Source organism: Numida meleagris, chromosome 7, assembly GCF_002078875.1.
Source record: "Numida meleagris isolate 19003 breed g44 Domestic line chromosome 7, NumMel1.0, whole genome shotgun sequence".
In the NCBI taxonomy this organism is placed as follows: Eukaryota; Metazoa; Chordata; class Aves; order Galliformes; family Numididae; genus Numida; species Numida meleagris.
The window spans coordinates 27,436,372-27,456,548 of NC_034415.1; the positions used below are offsets into that span (position 1 = coordinate 27,436,372).

The 20,177-nt window shown below is 45.8% G+C and overlaps 1 protein-coding gene across 1 annotated transcript in view; it reads left to right on the forward strand.

Moving 5' to 3' along the window:
• The window catches only part of NFIA (nuclear factor I A), a gene marked incomplete at its 5' end in the record, with an annotated part of 233,391 nt that overhangs the window by 204,623 nt on the left and 8,591 nt on the right, over positions 1–20,177 (forward strand). The window lies entirely within an intron of this gene.

Below are 20,177 nucleotides of genomic sequence, written 5' to 3' on the forward strand. Positions count from 1 at the left end.
GTCGAATCAGAAGCTCAAGTAAACATTTGTGTTTCTTTAGGAGAAGGACAAGGTTTAAATGTGCTTTTTCCAAGCTGTATCAAATTCCCAGGGTCGATTAAGAAAATAGTTGTTGGCAGTTTTGTTAGCAGCTAATTTGAGCCAGATGTTGAAAAAATTAAGGCAATGCTTAATATCACGTTATCATGGGGGAGAAGGTATAAAAAAGTGAGTAGAAGCAGTGTTTTAGGACAACTGCAGTTTGTAGCTTGAAGTGATTGCTTAACTGTGCTACAATTCTTCCGAAGGCAAACATCAAGAATATTTGCGTCGAGGCGGCGGTGGTAACTATAACGTAATCGTTTCAGTGACCAGCAAACTGGGGAGTACTACTTTTTAGCTCTTGTAAGTTGCTTCCAGTCACTCTGTCCATCTGCCACATCAGCGTGCAGATCCATGGCTGCCGCATCCCGCAGCCCTCCTTGCTGTGATGGCAGCACCCACGCTCCCAGGGCAGTCAGTACCCGAGGTTTTCAGGTTGCAGGGCTGCGGCCACACAGCCGCCCACACGATGTGTTTTCTTGCTATCTGTGCTTTGTGTACAATTTGTTAGGGGCTTTAGTTTATAGCTCTGTCGACAGCACAGGTTAAACTACATTGGATCTCCAACCTTCTCCGCATTAAATAGGGTCACAGAAAGTACACCGGCAGCGCAGAGCGGGGCTTTAACCCATCAGGTTCTGATTTTTGTTCACGCGTTAACAAAACGCAGCCTGCACCCCAGTTTCAGGCCTCTTCCTTCGTTCGGTTCATTGAAGTTTTCATGTGCCTTCACGTTTAAATCGTATTTCTCCAGTCATGTTGGGAACAACTGGAATACACAGAAATACACTGAAGGCAGGAAGCAGGAGCGGTGAGGTACACTGCTAAAGTCCTTAAGCATTTGGTCTTTCCCTTCATAGCTCAGGAAACTTGAAACCCTTTGGAGAATGCTACGTTACCTTTTCCAGAGGACTTGAAAAACAGCTAGTTGGTAAATTGATCGTGGAGCAGGACACAACAGCATGAAGTCTCCAAAATATTTTAAACTTCCTTGCATCCTGCAGCCTCGTCTTCCCAGATAAGTTTGTTGACTGTAAACTCTTCTCCTCCTTATTTATGACTTGAATCATTTTAAGTGCTCTAGCCTTACTTCAGCTGCCTCTCTGTAATGCAGTATAGTGAAGAACAGTGCTGTAATATGAAAAACAATACTGGAGCACGGCTTTCAATTAAAGTCAAACATGCTGCAGTGGGGAAGAGACTGACTCCCAGGCTCCGGCTCTGGCCACATCTCTGTGCTTCTATACATCGCTGCACCACCGCAGCCCACTTGGTACTAAATATATAATTTATCAGGGAGTAAAACTCACTACTTATTCATGAAATAACTCTGAAGTTGACCGCATTTTAAATCAGAAGAGTGAGGTAAAAATACTGGCTGCGATGATTTGGGATTTACCTAGAGCTCCTCTAAACAAAGACGTCCTTTTGTAATATTTTTTTGCAGGACGTTAGCGTATAAATGAGGAGGATCACTTAGGATATTTTCAAAATGAAAATATAAAAACAAACAGGGCTCTGTTATTAAAAGCAGCTGGGGTGGCTGCTTTCCATCAGGGTTTTTATAGTACATTCAGACTGGGGTTAAAATATGGGTCCTGAGGACCCCTAACCGTCAGGCCACACAGCTCCCTTCGACAAGGGGAAGCAGCAAACACTTGCAGCTTCTAAAAGTCAGGCTTCGGCATAAGGGTTAAGCAACTCATTACTGCTGTAACAACAAAGACCATATCTGAACTCACTTTTTTTTGGGGGGTGCAGGGGGGAAATTACGGTCCAGCTCCAAGTTAGAAGGAAACATTATGATCAGCATTTTGGTTGCTTTGATTTTCTCTTCCCATTGGCGGATCATTCGACTATAGGCAATGGTTATACATCACAGTTATTAGACTTAAAGTGCTGCAAAAGTGCATCTGTGCACAGGGATGTGACAGTGCCGTTCTGCAGAAGTCGCATTTCCCATACATGGGCATTCAAGGGCTTTCACAGAACACTGGAATAAAATCGCAGACAAATGTACAACGCTGTGGCTGGATTTGAGCAAGGATCATTCTGTCCTGTGCTGTTTTTAAACAACCAAAAACAGTACATGCCTTTCTTAATGGGCATTATAAAAATTAGCAATAGACATTTCCATTAGCAGCATGTTCTAATTTATGTCAGATTGCGTCAAATATAATCCCTTAAAGGAATGTTTTACAATTTATATAATATTTTACTCAGAGAAAGGCTGTATTCCTGTATCAACAAAGGCTGTAGCCAGACTACAGCTCGGTGCAGAAGAGAGCAGGAATGAAACTGATTTAAGTCAGTCGTTGTGATTCAGTCACAACAGCCCCAGCAGGGCTGCTGGGCAGGCCTGGCTTCAGCCACTTACACCCTTTTCCATCGGCTTGCTTTTGCAGATGCTGCCTCCACTTCCTCCATCCATCTCTCTGCCACTGCGGTGGCTCCCCATGTAATTGTCCTATCTGGGGGGTTATTTGAATCTGAATTTCTGTTTGAGCTATTAGAAGAAACACTTGACTTGGCATCCTCTGTGTCTGTTGACAAAAAGGCACAGGTGTTGTAACCTTTGCTTGATAAATCATTTACTTTTGCTACTTGACTTGCAAGCAATATGGGGGCATCAGCTTTTTAACTACCTTTTCCATATGCAAATCAGAAATACAGTATGCCTGGGGTACACAGTCTTTAGTTTCAAAAGCAAGCTGGTCTGGGTGCCTCATGACTAAGTAATAGATACTCCTCTCATGTTGCCAAGGGCTTGTAATAAGGAGAGTGGTAGGGGAATGGGAAAGTACCATCGCATTAATTAGGGACTGGCCTATCGGTAGCAACAGAATAAAGGGCTCTGCGTAGGTTTGCTGGTATTTTTTTTCCCTAACCAAGTGATAAAAGTACTCGTGAAACACAGGGTATGTGCTGAGAGCTTGTGCAGCAGGAAACACCAAGCTAGCAGCGACCAGAGCTCGTGGTGTCACTCCCTGCTCTCAGCACTGCAGGTCGATCTCTAATGCCCTCACTTTGCTCTGTAGTATGAAATTCCTTTAGGGATCATAAGTACTCTGCGTGCTGCAGCTCCGCTTCCTCTAAACATTGTTTACTAGGATGAGCCCTGCTCGCCACATCTTTACTCCACGTCTTCCTGGAAACTGTACTTGGGATGCTAACACCAGCACCTGAGCAGCGCCCGCCTACCCCATCTGATCGCTCCTACCTGCCAGGAGTCTGCGTGCCTCCATGGTAAGGGTACGGGGATGCCCAGAGCACAGATCACCTCCCACTGCAGCCACTGAAGCAGAGGATCAGCTGCTTTACCACCTGTGAGAAAGTGAATGGTGTTCCTCTCTGCTTAAGAGAGAAAATGCACCATATATCCTCCTGATCAGCTGCTTCAGGAAAAACCCCTCTTGAACGAAACATGCTTTATATCAGATTCATCCCAGTTGGCTTCTAAAATGTAGTTAAGCACCAAAAGCAAATATTTATTCCTATCCCTTTCTCTAGGAATGGATACAAGTTTTCAAAAGGAACAGAAATAGCAGTTCTCCCCCGTTCTGCTTTTGGAGGACCCCAAATTTACAGCCAGTGAATGCTCTGTTCACGCTTCCCTGATGGTCCAACCTGAGCAATTCTGTGATTCTCTGGGGCCCAGAAGCACCCTGCTACTGCAGTGCCCTGAACAGAACTAATCCTTTCTAATAGAAAACGATTTTTTTAAAAAGATCCATAACTTTACTTAGCACACTATGATAAAGTGTAATTAAAAAAAAAGGAGAAAAAAAAAGAAGCTCAGCTATTCAGGAAAACTACCAGTATGAAGAGCTGCAAGCTCAGAAGTAGAACCGTGCTTTTGCCTTAGAAAGGTACAAAAACCCTTCTGTGAAGAGTAGTGCCCTGTAGTAAGTCAGGGGTAAATCACAGCAGTTCAGCAAAAGGGATACTGCATTGATAGTCAAAAGAAATGGCTACCTCCTCTAGAACTGCCCTGTTCTCCATGCTTCCTGACTTCGACAGTGGTCTTCTTCTTTTGAGCTTTTATTTTTCTCTAAAAAAAAAGACCGTATGCCTCAGGTGCATATCAGACTCTAATTGTGCAGTTGCTTTTTTTTCCAGAGACAAGGGAAAGACTGTTCTCCCTCCCCGCCATCCCTTCAGAAAACAAACTGCAACCTGCAATGTTTCACAGGCAGCACTTTAAAACAAAGGGCACTTGAAAAAAAAGAAAGAAAAAAATGAGCTTTCTGCTGTGTCCTGTAGGTTAGCAGATGTGAGCTCTGTCAGGCAAGGGAGGGAGGGAGGCAAATTCCAGAGTAGATGGTCCTTCTGTGATAACAGCCAGCCTGGCTGCCCAGACATTTAATTCGGAGGAATGCGGTGCAGGTGATGCCCCTCACTGCGGCGGGCGCGGGGGGGAGGCCGGGAGGCGGTCCCGCAGGTAGAAGGGCCGAAACCAAATCACTGTATGGGATCCATAGATCAAAGTCAGCACCTTGAGCAGGGAGCTAATGCAGCTCGTCCAGAGCGATCGCTCCTGCGGCTGAAACCGCGCGGCTGTTCTGTGCCCAGGTTCCATTGCCACCCTATGGAAGAAAGAAACCAGTGCACACATTTTCCTTTCGACAGATGAAACATGTGCCTTGCTTCTCGGGGATTTTCCTTTCTTGCCTCTCGCTGAGCCTCTGCCACAGTGTCCTGCCCTTTGCGCTGCCAGAAAAGGATGCCGAGCTGCCAGCCCCACATTGATGGGCTTTATTAATGAGCACCACGAGCTGCCTGTCCTTTCTGCCTCCGCACCCTCCTGTGTCTCCCATTTCCCCAGCCCAGGCATTGCTCACTCAGACATGTAGCACCTGCTGGCCCGCGGGCAGGAAGGGCAAGGTCAGGAGTCTGTGCTGTCACTGCCGTGCGCTAACAGCTGACCACCAGCTCTCTGCAGCAAGCAGCTTGTGTTTGGGGGGTGCGTGTGGTTTGCACATTGCAGGGGACGTGTAGAGAACATGAGAGGCTGCAGGAACAAGATCAGGCCTTTTATTTTGGGGGTTCTGATCAGGACTATTTATAAGCCAGGCCGGCACTACTTGTTGCTCAGGTGGCTGTTCCTGGACAGGAATACTTATCCCAAGGACTGAATGCACCGCTTGTGTTTGAGGATGAAAAACACTAATTTAGAAGCCCTTGTTTTAATCAGTATATCCCCCTGAGAACCACATATTCCATCAGGTAACCTCAGTAGGTGAGCACACAGGGCTTTGTTTAGAAGAAACTTAAACTGCAGAGCACATTGAAGCAGGGGCCTGACTACCCCTTGGCCTATAGCAGCAAACATAGTGGGAGCTTCAGAACGTGATTTGAGTGTAGGAATAACTTCTGTCCTGGGTAAAGAACAGAAATTTGCAGGGACAGATCTAAACACATTTCTGGCATGTGGGACTGCTTCTTTCCAGAGCTGCTGAAGTTGGAAGGGTCTCTGCCCTCCCAGCTCTAGCAGAGGTCTGTAGGCTTTCCATATGGGCAATAGGATGTGAGGGCTGCCCTCCTCTGAAGCTCCCAGCGGAGACCCAGTGTCCAAAATGCCATCTGAGTTCTGGATTCTTTGTGGGCATGTGTGGGCCCTGTGCCCTGGGGGCTGCTTTCCTACGAGAGATTTGTGATACATATCAAATGAGAGATCCAAACTGGAGGTCAGAGCCAGAACCACTGTAACGAACACTGGAGGGTGTGAAAAGAGAAAGTTCTATGTGTGAGCATTTCATTTACACTAAGTGCTTGGGCTGAAGGCCATTGAAGGAGGATGGGTTCTTATGGGCTCGAGCCCTACCCTGACCTCTGAAAGTTACGATGCATAAAGTATCCTGCTGCACAACTATTGGCACTAAGCTGCTTATGCTTGAACTGAATGTTGAGGCTGCCTTTCACCTTCCACCCAGCAAGCAGCTGTACGGGCCTGACCTGAGGGTGGCCTGGAGATAGCTTTAAAAAGGTGACGTAGGTCTGCAGAGAGTGTGCACAGCTAAAGCAGTGTCAATCTCTGCCAAGCACCAGCGGGTCTCAGACCCTGGGAGGCCGAAAGATTTCAGATTCTGTCTGTGCTTTGTGTTTAGCCATATTAAACTTGCTTTTGTGGAAATTAGTCAAGGAAATGTGGGCTGAACCCTTTGCTGAGTTAAAATCGAGATGGTTCCACCATGATGGGAGCAAAGAGCCCGCATGCAGTCATGGTGCTCTTGATGTGCCCTGCTCACATAATAGCTCGGCAGCCACCAGTCCCCAGTGCTGCACGAGTGTGAACGTGCCGCTCTGATCACAGCTGCTAATGAAGTTCAGAGTATGCTCCACAGAGAGGGGATACAAAGGTGACCAGAAATCAGGGGCACTCCCCAACTCCCATTCCCTTCACTGTCTGTTCAGCTCAGCTCACAAAGCCCATTTAATTGAGCTTTCGTGCCGAGGGGCAGTATGAAATTTCACTCTCAAATCAGTTCTTAAAAAGCAGCAGAGAACAGTATGCCTCAAGAAGAAAGCACATGTTGCACTATAAAGGTAAAGGTTCATAGAAGACTTCCCAGCACCATCATGTGGCCTTATCTTCAAAGTGGGCTGGAGCCAAATCGGTCCAGAAATGCCTGGGCTGCTCCTCAGCAGGGGAGATCCTTTTTCCTGTGCTTTTTCTCCCTCCTCCTCGTAGGCTTCAGTGAGCAGTTCAGATTTTTTTTTTTGGAAACTAACACTAAGCATCCTATTTCCAATAGGTATAACATGCAATTATTTACAATGGACATAGACAAATTTCCCAAACTAAGCAATTAAACTTACTGCATTTTTCCCCTCCTTACAATAAACAGGAAGCCTGTGTGTAAGGCACCCTTTCTGTGGGTTTTATGGCCATTACTTATGTTCCACAGTAGGGGAGAAGAGAGAGAAGAAGTAAGTGTGGGCCTGGTGGGAAGAGTTGGCAAATGCAGAAATATGATGAATGAGCTGGAGAGATTTAATTTCTTCCTAAATTCTCTACAAGCTGTGTAACCTTTCTTTAGCTAAACAATTACTCTAAAAGGCAATGATTTTCTGCATTTTCATTGAAAAGTCTTCTTAATAACAATGGCCTATGTTCTCCTTCTTGAAGAACTTCTGCCAAAGAAACAGTTTTCTTTTTTCCATTCAGCAGGAAACTGTCTTTTATTTTTTTGGTCTCATATTCCCCACTAGCATGGATTTACAAGGCCTACCACTTACTGCACAGGGTGGGAAGAAGCTTCCCCTCTGGCCAAATTGTTTTGGTCCATCTCCTCTACAGGGATTCTTGCATCTTCCTTGGAAGAGGAGTGCAGCCACTGTCAGAGACACAATACCAGACCCCAGTGGCTATTTAGCCTGACAAGAAGTGACAGTTCCTATCAGTACATGGGAGGGGGCTCCCAAATTCGTTTGTCAGTGAGCAAGTGGCTGTGGCAGAGGTTGCATTCAGAGGAGGGAGCTGGTATTGACCTCTGTGGGGTGCAGGAAGCAGTCACCAGATCGCTCAGGTTCCGGATGCTCAGCCCCGAGCAGGTTGCACACTTTGGGACTGTGCCCTGGGCCATGCTGCCCACACAGCTGAATCAAACAGGGTGCTGGTCCTCATGGAGCCACACGGCCCTGGGACCGACTGCAAGGCTACAAGGACTCTGGACATGCAGCATGGGCAGCGCATTTTCCTCCCGCAGAGTTGCATGCTTTTTCAGATGCGTGCATGCACACACACACAAATCAAACCTAGGAGTGCAGGGCCAGATGATAGCTATGTACTCTCACCGCTTTTACTTGACGTAGCTGGTTTCCTGCCGCCCCCGCCCGCCCCAGCCTCCATTGCAGATAATGCTGTATTGGATTAGTCTGCCTCGCTGCTGCATCAGGTCCCAGATCGATTTATTGACTCTGTCAGAGTGGCTACTACAGTAATTGTTACAAGAGCAGAATGGAAAGCAAGAATGTGTCCACATAAAATATAAAAATGACGTTTTGTTCTTTCGCTCCTCTTTTGCCCTATAGATCTTTATGTGTTTACACAGTGGAGAGCACTTTACTTAAGTTAATCAGCTCCTTCTACATTATTAATTGCGACAGTTAGGGTGCTACACGGCGGCAAACGTATTATTGAGAACATTGATCTCACGCTCACGGTGTGGACCTGAGTAGGTTTTGCATTCCTCCCCTTCCTTTGCAACTGCTTTAGGATGCCATCAAATCATATTTCCCTGACTGACAATACACCATCAATACAATTGATTTCAGGGAGGGGCAGAGAGGGGCTCATGAGAATGAAAGGAGTGCACAGACCTTTCGTGTCTTCTGCAAGCTCGGAGAGGGGTTGTTGGAAGTTGGTAATCACAATAATTACATGCCTGGCCTGATTTCTCTGTTTGGTAAAGAGCATTCATTTAAGGGCTGAAGTTTCATGAGCGCTGAAGATTCGCAGAGGTGGCATGATGAGACCTTTTAAAATGCATCTAGAATGTGTACCCTTAAAAAAGACATACTGACTTTTTACAAGGGTTTTGGAAGCGCCTTTGAAAGACATTTCATGAAAGTTCAGCTTTCGCAGCTGATACCTATACGAGCCCTATAAATTCCACCCAGCCTGACAAACTCCAGTAGGTGTCACATGTGACCTGGATGGAAAAGGTCAGCAGCTGAATTTATGGCTTTTGCATTTACTGGAACATTAAGATTTTTTGCCAGCTGCCATATATACTTTTTAACAATTCTGCAATCAAAGGATCAGGGCCACAATGTACAGTGAAGGTCAAAAACTAAAGGCCGCAGTCCCTACATGCTTCCCAATGGATAGGCATTACAGCTTCTGTTCTAAGAGTCACCTTTGCTTAATGGCCTTAACAGGCAGGTCAAGGAATAAATAAGCTTCAGAAACGAACATCTTACAAAACAGACTGTCTTGCTCTGAAATTAATGGTAAATTCCTTAAGAAGGGACCACAAGATGAGAAGTGATTTCTTAATGAAGGCTCTCCACTTTGCAGCAGATTTAATCTTTGCAAACCAGTGAGCACTACTTCTCATTGGACCATCCTACTCCAAAGTGAATAGCATACAGGGAAGGATTTGGGCTTCAAAAGGAATACAACAAAACGATACAGCAAAATGACTGTAAGCTTGTTTAAAATTGCTTGTATCTTAAATTTAACAAAGATGTCTGTTCTTAGTGAGGATTACTAGCTGCGTGCCAAGATTTGGCTTTCAAATTTTACCTGGTTGTAGTGTGATCAGTCCAGAACAGGTAAGGGTATTTTTTGGCTAAGGCAGCTGTCTTTATAGCATAGCCAAACAGAGATGGAACAGGAAAAAAATAATCCGATAAAAAAGAATCTTTACCAAAAAAATCTAATATTAAGAAATAAAGAGGTTGAACATATCTTGTCAGCTTAACTATGTAGCCTTCAGTTACTTTAGTTATTAATATCCATTTTTCAAAACAGTACTGACACTATAATCATAATATTTTCAGGCAGCTTTACTTACATGAACCTACTCTTGCATCATCTATACAAATAATAGTTGTTACACAAGAAGAGATGCAGATAAATATATTTCAGAAGCCAATCAAATGTAATTTTATTTATGAGATACAAATAAGAAAAAATCACTCCCAATAAAAAGCAGCCACCTCTGAGGCTGAACACTAGAACCTTCGCATTGCTTGGAGCAGCTTTATACAACTTTAGATATCCTTCTGTGCTTTTTGCCATAACTACACCTTCTTAAGTGTAGCAACAGAGAAGTCATCATTAAAAAAAAAAAACAGGATACCCAATTTGCATGTGGCATTTGGTTTTTTTCATCCTTAAATGTCCTAAACAATGAGAAATGAGATTTTTCAGGAACTCATAATATTTCTAGTTTGACTTGCTTTCTTTTTCCTTTTTCCTTTTCTTTTTCCTTTTTCTTTTCCTTTTCCTTCTTTTTCTTTTTTCTTTTTCCTTTTCATTTTCTTTTTTTCTTCTTCTTTTTCTTCTTTTCTTTTTTTCTTTTCTTCTCTTTCTTTTCCTTTTCTCTTTTTCTTTTCTCTCTTTTTCTTTTCTCTCCTTTTCTTTTCTTTTCTTTTCTTTTCTTTCTTTTCTTTTCTTTTCTTTTCTTTTCTTTTCTTTTCTTTTCTTTTCNTTCTTTTCTTTTCTTTTCTTTTCTTTTCTTTTCTTTTCTTTTCTTTTCTTTTCTTTTCTTTTCTTTTCTTTTCTTTTCTTTTCTTTTCTTTTCGTCTTTTCTCTCCTTTTCTTTTCTCTCCTTTTCTTTTCCTTCCTTCTTTTCTTTTCTCTAAGTACTTCTTTTGTAGTCTTTTGGGTTAAAGATCACATCTGTAATCTACGGTATTGGACATGACTGACGCTGATGAGGGCCGGAGATGGAAGATTTGCTACTGGCAGGAGTTCGTTTTAGAAATACAATAATCTTTTTGTTTAATTGTGTTTAAATTTTGCTTATAGATATGCACAATAGAATAAACCTGGTCTTTTTCAAATAAATGAGCTAAATGATAACATTCACATTTACTGCATAGGGAGGGCTTGCTCCACAGTAATCGTGTATCTCTACACTTCTCTTTTGTGGCTATAGGTGTTATCTCTCAGTGATTCCAAAGCAGTCTTCCTTGATGAAGAGGTGGGTTTAGTTTTGGGGCTTCCCCAGTTGTCTTGTCTCAGAAAGCTCCATCTGAAGGTACAGGACAGGTTGTGTTCCACCCCTCTCGTTCCCGGTCAGGGGGAGCTCCGCAGGCTCCTGACAAACTCTTTGTGCTGGGAACAGCAGTACGAGGGCAGAGTCTGGCCCAGTAATTGCAGCTGCTTTATCACTTCTGTTGATGTTGCGTGAGTCAAAACAGAGCTCAGGTCCTCCTGCGGCGGCTGGAGGCTTTTCAGAAATATGAGGAGTAAAAGTAGTAACGTGCAAAAAAAAATACGGGGAGGAGAGCTGTAATTCTCAGTACAATGGAGCAGCTTACTGACTGAGTACAAAGAGCCACTTCTGTACAGTCTGTTTTCAGAGAAAAGCCCCACATTCAGCGACTCATAAAAGCGAAGAGACACCTTTTGATTTTAAGTTCAAGGTTTACATTAGCAATTTCGTCTGTTTCCTCTGTTAGTATTAATTAAATTGAGATAGTTTAATTAGTATTACTAAATTTGATCATTAGTAGCAATTCATTCTGCCTGCCATACTGCACAAATATGATGAAGCAGAAATAACTAAATTGTTTAATTTCATCTCAATTAGTGATTCTACACTCCACCATCATTGGCATCTCCCATATGTGTGAAAATCACTCTGCTGTAGGCCAACACCCAACCACGTCTCAGGGATCCCACTGTGTTCCAAGGCAGATAACACGGCGGAGGAGGATTTCGCCCTCCTCGCCCTGGTCACCCAGATTCCTGTCTCACCCCACTCCGCTGGACAGGGCCACCACGTCCCCAGCCAGCGGGTCACCGCCACGTAACGTGAGAAGCCGTGGTGTCACCGCCAGCCCCGCGCCCCCAGCGTGCAAAACGCTGAGCCCAGGGATTGTGCACGGCCTTGAACTTTTCTTAGAGCAGTTTGTTCGGTTTAGCGAGGTACAAAGCATCAGGAGAAATGCAGACATCAAAAGTTCTTGCATTCAGGAGGCTTGTTTTGTTCAGCTCAATGCTTTCTCGGTTTTCCTTTTTAAGGAGAGGTTTGGGAAGGGGGGTTCGCTGCTGAATTGATTCATTATTCCTCCAGCTCAGTGTCTAATTTTGAGGTCAATGTGGCAAAAACTCCAGAGTTGCCTCTGTGCCCTTATTCTGGCCGTGCTAATTTGGAGATGATTTGCGTCTCCTTGCCCACTACTTCTCAGACCTGCCTGAATCTTGACTCCTCTTCCCTTTCTGAGGGCTCATATTCATCCTTTCTCTGCCCACTTCTGAAAGGTCACCTCAGCCCCCTCACCCCCTGCTCCCATGTCTATCTGTCCATCTGCACAGCCCTTCCCTCCCAGCTCCACTGCCCCTGGCCCACACGTCCTGCTTCTTGCTCTGCTGTCTGCACTGCTCGTGCTGCCTTGGCTTCCCAGCAGCGCACCGTGACTGCTCATTTGTCTGCTTCACCCACAAACAGTTGGTGCCGGGCAGACACCAGGCACCAAAGGCTTTTGGGAGGATTTCGGAGACTGGTGCGGAGCACTCTCCCCCTCCAGCCCAGGTTATTATTTCCCCCACGCACGCTTTCCTCTCACTCCGTGTGCTCTAAAAAGACTCTCAGGGCAAGCCAGAAAAACAGCTCAGAACTGCCTTTTGTCCCCCAAACTGTCCGAAGCAAAGAGCTGAGACTGTGCTGCAGCACAGCCCGTCCCCATGCTGCAGGGCTGCTGCTGGGGGGGTCGGGGGGAGCGTCCTGGGGGCAAACACCCTGAGTTTGGGTGTGCAGGGTGTGTGTGTGTGTGTGTGTGTGCGCGCGCTCAGGCTGTCTCGCTGCAAATGGAGCTTGGGAGGCCCAGACTGGGGGTTGATTTTTTTTGGATGACTTTCCCTGATTGTCTAAAGCAATAAAAGTAACGAAGTTTCGGGGGAAATGGCGGTTGCGGGGAGATTATTTTTGCAGTCCTGATGCCGGCAAAACTCCTGAGGCTCCGGGAGAGCTTTGCTTGCCTGAGGACTGCAGGAACTGGCTTAAATTGAATAAAACTGTAAGTACAGTATGGGGGACTCAGTAACAAGGAGTTCTGCAAAAGCAACAAAACCAGAGAGCACAATGAAGAATGGAGCGGGTTACGCCGCGGTGAAAGTATGTACTGGTTGTTATAACACCGTGCCTCCAGAATAAATTATGTCCCTTTAAAAAGTAATACTTTAACTGTGGGGCTATATAGAGACAATTAAGACGATATTGTTCTCCTCATTTCCCTGCCCCCCTCCTTCCTCCCTCTCTCTGCAGTAGCTCTGTGGAAACTTTTAATGCTGCAGCTTGAAACTTGGGCCTCTGGGTCTAAAATGCCTGAGAAAGCACTGCGGGCTCTAACTGTAAAACATTCCTTCGGCGGGCCCTGGAAACAGGGCGCGCTGGCGCAGGCGAAGTTCAGAGGGATCACATGTAAATGAGGGCTGGCTATAGACTCCCGAGGAGCGTTTTATTTCGCTTAAACCTGAACTTGAACTTGTAAACGCGCTGCCGGAGCGGGGCCGGGCAGCGGGCGGTGGTGCGGGGCCTGCGGGGCCTATGGAGCCCGTAGGGCTGGGGGCTCCCAGCAGCCAGAGCCCCCCTCCTCAGCAGCACAACGTGGGGCCAGGGGAGATGGCAGAGAGCCGGCCGAGGCCTGGCTCAGTTTTCCTGGCAGAAGGGGGGAAGGCAGCAGCCGCGGCGTTTGCCTCCCCGGTGTACACGGAGCGCTCTGGTGGGAGCTCCTCACGAGATGTTGTGAGCGGGTCAAGATCTACTTGCACGCTTTATTGCACGGAGGGAAGGGAATAAGTGAGGTGTAACTGCAGAGCTGTTGCACTTCTTCGTAAATCGAAGTGCGCTTCCCGCAGAATTAAATACAGGGCGGTTAAAAAGTGAGGCGGAAAGAGTGCAAAAGTTAAACAGCCTTTCACAGAGTATTTACTTTCAAATCGTAACAGCAAACGTAAACCACAAGGCAGTTTTTAAAGCCTCTTTTTTGCTCCTTCGGCAAAACGTGCCCTCATACTTGCTTTTCCCCTGAGCTGCTGGAGCAGCACAAGGTGAGGGTGCACCTTCCCAGCAGCTTGCTGGGACACATTTGGGTCATTTCAGATGACTCCCAAACAATTTTGGCCGTGTCTGTAGCGAAACTTTGAAAGGATGAATGGGCAGAAAAAAAAAAAAAATCTTTTTGGCAGTTACTCAGGAAATATCTACAAAGATGTCCTTTCTGGAGCAAGTTATTATTTCAGGGTTTGTGTTAGGATCATTTTTATCCTGTGACAGCGCATAAAGAGACCAGGACAGAGCAATGAGGTCTGGCATAGCTAAAATCCCTTCTGTGTATGTGAGGTTATATAGTTTATCAATTCAGAAACCACCGCGGGCTTTGCAAAGTAAACAGCTGGCTTGGTTCTGTGTGCGGCACTTCGGAGTCGTCTGTGGGATTTAAATGGCTGGGCTGCAATTTTGGGAGCACCGTGAATATATATATTTTTCCTTTTAAATGTGTCAAAAGGGTTTTGCAGCCATTTGTTTTCTCAGTTCCTTTATTTGTTACGATTTTCCTTTCTGTTTCATTTCGTTTATTTTGCTTTTGCAAACGTCTTCGCTGCCACCGGCGAGTCTACAAATGAAAAAAAAAAAGTTTCTATCCCGGTCAGAGAACCTTATGGCAGCGACAAATATCAGAAAAAGCCATCGTCTCTCTCAAAGATTTCATCTCACCATCCACTTAATCCGCTTGCTGTACCTCAGATCTCAAGTAACTTTCATACTGTGGGCTCACTTTAATGGATAGAATCTATTTTTCATGAAAAAGCAGGAAATAAGCTGTCTTTCGTACAAAGATTTACAAAATGTAATCATTGTTGAAATATTCTCTTTGAACTGCCTTGTCCGCAGGGGTGTCTGGCTCCCAATACCCCCGTTTCTTTAGAACACCCTTACAAGTTCTTCTGGTAGATCAGGTACACTGGTGGTTCTGGTCTTTGATGTCTTGAATGAATGAAAGAAAAGCATAATAAAAGAGAGCTGTTGATCAAGCATAAAATACTCTTTAAGCTGACAGAATGGCAGAGTTAACACATTCTAAGCTGCTTTTAGGTTTTTCCTTTTTTCCTCACATTTTCCTGTGCTTTGTGTACAGTGGGGGTTTTTATTTTTTGAAAAGTCTCTGATCTATGTAGTATGCCGTCCTCTAACAAAAACCGAAATGGGATTGTTTCTCTCTCTTTCTCCCTTTCTCTCTCTTTTTTTTTTTTGTCTTTCAGTCAGCTTTTTTTTTTTTTTAACAGCAAGAATTACGGTTTAGCGTAACTGCCACAAGCTTTCGGCATGCACCAGGAAGTTTAGAAGTTGTTTTGCAGATTTTAAAGTCAATTTACTAATAGATAAACAAACTCATTCCCTTAGCCATGCAGAAAGCTGGGGGCAAAACTTTAACTCACAAAATGTTCCCAAACTAAAATGAAGATCTTCTGTCCAAAAGCAAAATTGCAAACCAAAAGAGTGACATAAAAATGACCTCATTGTGAGAGAACTTTCTTTAAGTCAGAGAAAAGGAAAAGTTTTTCTTCCTGTAGATCTAATTTAGATTTTAAGTTCCCATACATTATTTATACATCATATCCAAAGTGCCAGCCTACTCTGCTCACTGGATTACATTTCAGACGTTTGCCATTGATAAGTCTTTGCTGTATTATGTTCAGACTAAATGTGAATATGTCATAGCGCAGTCAATCTTTAATCCGCTGAGCTTCAGGTTCGGGCAGCAGGGGGTCCAGCACTGAGAGCATTGCTTTGTACTTGGGAAACATCTGGGGCCAGCTGGGACACTTTACTGGAACATTCAGATGTCTGGAACAACAGCAGGAGTTACTGTATGAGTGTGTTTTCATAGGTTTGGGAGGGTTTGGGGTGACTTAGTTGAAAACACGAGCTATTCCCAACTTGAGGTTTGAACCCAAGCAGCAATCTTGCCTGAAGTGAGCTTGCTGGTCCCAGGAGAGAAGTGGTTTGGACTACTATACATTTTTAATAGTCAGCAGGCAGAAGTCCATATTACAGAATTATTGCACATAATTTAATGCAGTTTGCCACAATTGGCATTCTCGCAAAAGCTATTGGATGCAGAGCTACTGTGCACATCGCCTGGAGACTAGTGTCCCTCGTGGGACGGGTTTTATCTTCCTCGAGACAGTATAAATATGCTCATCGTGGGCCGTGCGACTCTCTTGGGTTTGGGCTTTGGACAACCAGAAGATTCACTCACTGTTTTATGTTCCTTTGGGGATGACCAACACGCCACTTACGTCCTTTTTGGTATTCCATTTTGGAAAATATAATTACTAAATAATTAATCCCAGCTCCAAGAAAATAACTTGCATAGGCACAAAGGTGACCTTGTCTTCGATATTCACTTTTTGGTTTACACAGTAGGATCGAGTTTCATGCCTGAAGAAGCTCTGGAAAAACCAATAGACAAGTGGGAAGAGTGCAGGCACGGCGAAGGGGACGCGGACGCTGTGTCGGCAGGAGCCCTCGCTCCAGAAGCTGAATTGACACAAACTCCGCTCACCCTGGCAGCCCTCCTGAAAGCATATCAAAGCCCCTGCTCTGGCCTCTTCCTTTCAAGTGACCTGCCATGGGGAAGAGCCCCGCCGGCACCTTTCACAAGGTGATGTCTAATGGACCATTTCGCTACCTCGCTGTTTACATTCTTGCTTTATCTTTGAAACAAGAAGGACTCGTTACCCTGATGCACCATCCTGGGGTTAATGTTTCAGAGCGCCTTGAAGTTCTTGCAGTGACGGAAATGTCAGCCCCAAACAAAACAAACGAACTGATGCGCTGCGATGAAACCGCGCAGGTGCCCGGCGGCCGCGGCTCAGGTTTGGCTCTGCTGCTCAAAGAGCCCCTTTGCCGGCGAGCTCTAAAGCTGCACAGTTTTTAAATTCAGGCTCTTATCAAAGGTGGATTTCCCCACCCGGACGGCACGGTGATAATTTGCTGCAGCCATGCCAAGGGCAGCAACGGCCGCGGCGCAGCGGCGAGTGCGTTTGAAGTCCTGAGCCCAGCCACCGCCAGCCAACAGAATGGGCCTGGACTGTCAAGAAAATGGCCAGTGAAGGGTCCTAGCCTGAAGTGGAGGAGGAGAAGAAAAATCTTCAGTGTGTGGAGTTTGTCAGAGTTTCAAATGTGTGAATGTCCTTAAATAACCCACATCGCCCGGAGAAATAAGCCAACTGTCACACCCAGTTCTGGATTCCACATTAACAACCTCCTTCCGCAGCGTTAAACTTTGCCCTTGAGGACTTTTGTTTAACTTTTTAATTTGAAAAACAGATAGGGCCACTTTACAACCTTCACTTTTTGCGCGAACTGAAAGGCCTCATTGTTAGCGCAGGGGATGTGCAGGTAGAGGTAAATTTAACAAGTTTTTGTTTGATTGTCTTTCTGTTTGAAAACGTGCGAGCTGCGATCACGATGAGGCTCAGGAGCCGGGGATAAAGTGCATCGCGCAGGAAGGCTGCTGGAAGAAGATTCTTATAAACAATGGGCCTGTTTCGGCGCTCCTGACGCAGGCAGAAACTGTACCAAAGTCAATGAGGCACTTTCAGCTTTCCTCCTTTTAAATATCCTGAATCGCGGAGTGTTTCCTCGCTGTTCTGCCAATACAAAGGACCCGATTGTCTGAAGTTGCTGAAGGATTTTTGTATGTCTGTGCTATCTTCAGAACAGCATAAGAAACAAATAGACTCCGCTATCAAAGACACGTAATTGCCATTTCAGACTTCCTGTTTAGGATTCAGTCAAGTAGATATTGTTTATGGTTCATAAAACCTTACTACTGTGAGGATTCTCAGATACTGGCAGCATAGAGTTTCAACTTTCATGGTGCTGTAAATTAGAAAAAAAAAAAAAAAGTGTGATAATACTCCTCAGAGAACAGTAAAATAGAGCTCTGCAATGGTTAAATGGAATTTTATAAGCACATTCGGTGTGGAACTGTTTTGCATTACATGAGTTGAATACCTTAGAGATGACACACATCTGCAGGCACTTTATTAAATCCTTAGTCAGCACTTTTCGACCTGATGAGATTACTTCTTCATTTGACTGGAGAAAGGGAAGCGACGATCTCGTGCCGGACTGCAGAATTCTTTCTGATGTTTCACCTTGAGTGCTGGGAAGGACGCAGGATGCTCCGCAGGACGGTGCAGACCTGCACCGAGTGGCTGCCTCAGCTCCAGCGGACTCACTGAGCTCTGAACTCACTGGTAGAACAGTACCGCAAAGTAAATAGAGAGGAAATAAAACACCGTCTCTTTTATGAAAATGCCAGGAGATCGTATCATCCTGACTGTATTGCGATAGCGCACATGATTTAAATGGAGATTTTAAATTAAGAAAGTCAATACGCTGTTCTCTGGCTGGGTGCAGCCGGATAGATTACAGAACATCAAGGGGTTGGGCAGGAGAGCCCCACTCGCACCCCGCAAGAAGGGAAAAAAGAAGGCAGCGATCCCCGTGTACGGACCTGGGCTGCGTTCCTCCCCCCGAGGCCCCTGACCGTGCACACTTCTCGGAGCCCGACGCTTCGTGCTGTTCCCGGGCATCCTATTGAGGCACCGAGGTCCCTCTCCCCTTGCAGGAAAGTTTCACAGGTGCTTCAAAGGGACAATGGAGCTCTTCAGACCTAATCCGGGAAGACTTAGACATGTATAGGAGGCTTGAGGGGGATATGAGATCTTAATATTAAAATGATTAGTCGAAAAGGAGGATCATTCTGTGTGTGCGTTTCAGCTGTGAGACGCTCTAAATTAAAACGGTATCCTGAGAGCAGTGCCGGTGGGATCTGATGAGTAAATGCACTCTCTGTCTTGCTGTTCTGCTGCCTCAGCCCATAAAACATTTCATCAAAGCCGGGCTGCGGGAACTGCCAGCGCGGTGCAGCTGTTTGCGAGGGACTCGGAGTTTGGCTCCTTTAAAAGCAGCTTTTCAGTAAAGTCGGTGCGGAGCCCCTGCACAGAAGTTTAAAAAATATCCATGCAGTTGGGTTTGATCCCGTAAGGGTTAATTAAGTTTTGCATCGGCATTAAGGCCGAGCGGTGTCTGCAGGAGTCATATTGACACCCCGGTGCATGGTAACTCTACTCCTTTATTGACATGTTGCTAGTCAAGAGCACAATAGCACTCTGTGTCTGCAAATCATTGCTAAAATCATCTCGAGAAAAAAAAAAGTTTGAAAGCCTAACGCGAGACAAAGGCCCCAGAGCTGCACTGCGCAGCGAAAAACTCCAGAGTCAGCAACTTCTATTGATTAAAAACTAACCTTTAAAGTAACTCTCCGAGTGTGTGGTTAGCATTTAAATTTAAACATGTCATGAGTTGATTTGTGTTACTGAATACCGACTCAGAAGGAGTTACATTCACATCAGATTTTTTTTTTCTAATTCCCTTAAGCAGCTAAAGTATTTCATGAAATGTCAATAGGGCAGGGGAGAAAAAAAAAGGTGTTTTGGAGGGAGGGGACTTGCACGGGGCCGCGCCGTTTCTTTTCCCATGCAAATAGTCACCCCAAAAAGAAAAGTGTGGGGAGCGAAACACAATAATTAGGCCTTTGTCTAACTTTCCCAAGTGCCAGAGAAAGACAGATTAATTAAATATACAACAGTGTTGGTTTTTGGAGTGGGGGTCTCTCTCGCTGTGTAGGTCATAAATTAGGCAGAATAAATACTTCAATGTGTGTGCAGCGGGGCTGCTACGTCAGAGCGGCTGGCGGGCGGTGGGAGGGCGCAGCGCGGCTCTTGCTAATGATAGTCACGTCTGGGGCTGTCTGGTTGCTGCTAGCAACGAGACATGATGTAACACCAGGATGAACTTGAACTTGGGGGACTTGAAAAGGGAACAATAGACCAGAGCAATCAATAAAGCCTATTTCAGTGAAGGATTACAGAGCCGCTCTGGGGTAACCTTGTCTGCGAGGCGCAGGCTGAATAGCAAGATGCGTGAAGGAGCGCCGGGCCGTGGGGGAGCGCGGCCGTGCGGGACGGCCGGACGGATGGATGGACGGATGGACGGAGGCACGCAGCCCCTGCCGGCGGTGCTCGGCCCGCGGGCGGCCCTGAGGCAAGGCCCAGCGGAGAGGCGATGGGCGCGCGGCCTAGCACCGGGCCTGCCCGTGGTGCACGCTCCCTCCTCGCTGCCTGCTCCCTCTTTTTGAAACCCGTTGTGGAGTCGGGGGACCTGCGAGGCCAGCGCGCCTCCCGCTGCCGTCACCTGGCTGCCGAGCCATGTGGCCAGGCCAGCGGCGACGGGAGCCAATTGGACATCTGCGATATAGATTTGAATGATCGGCTCTGAATTTTAACCCCTTTACTCCCTGCTGGGGCCTTCCCACAGCTCCTGGCCCGGCCAGAGACC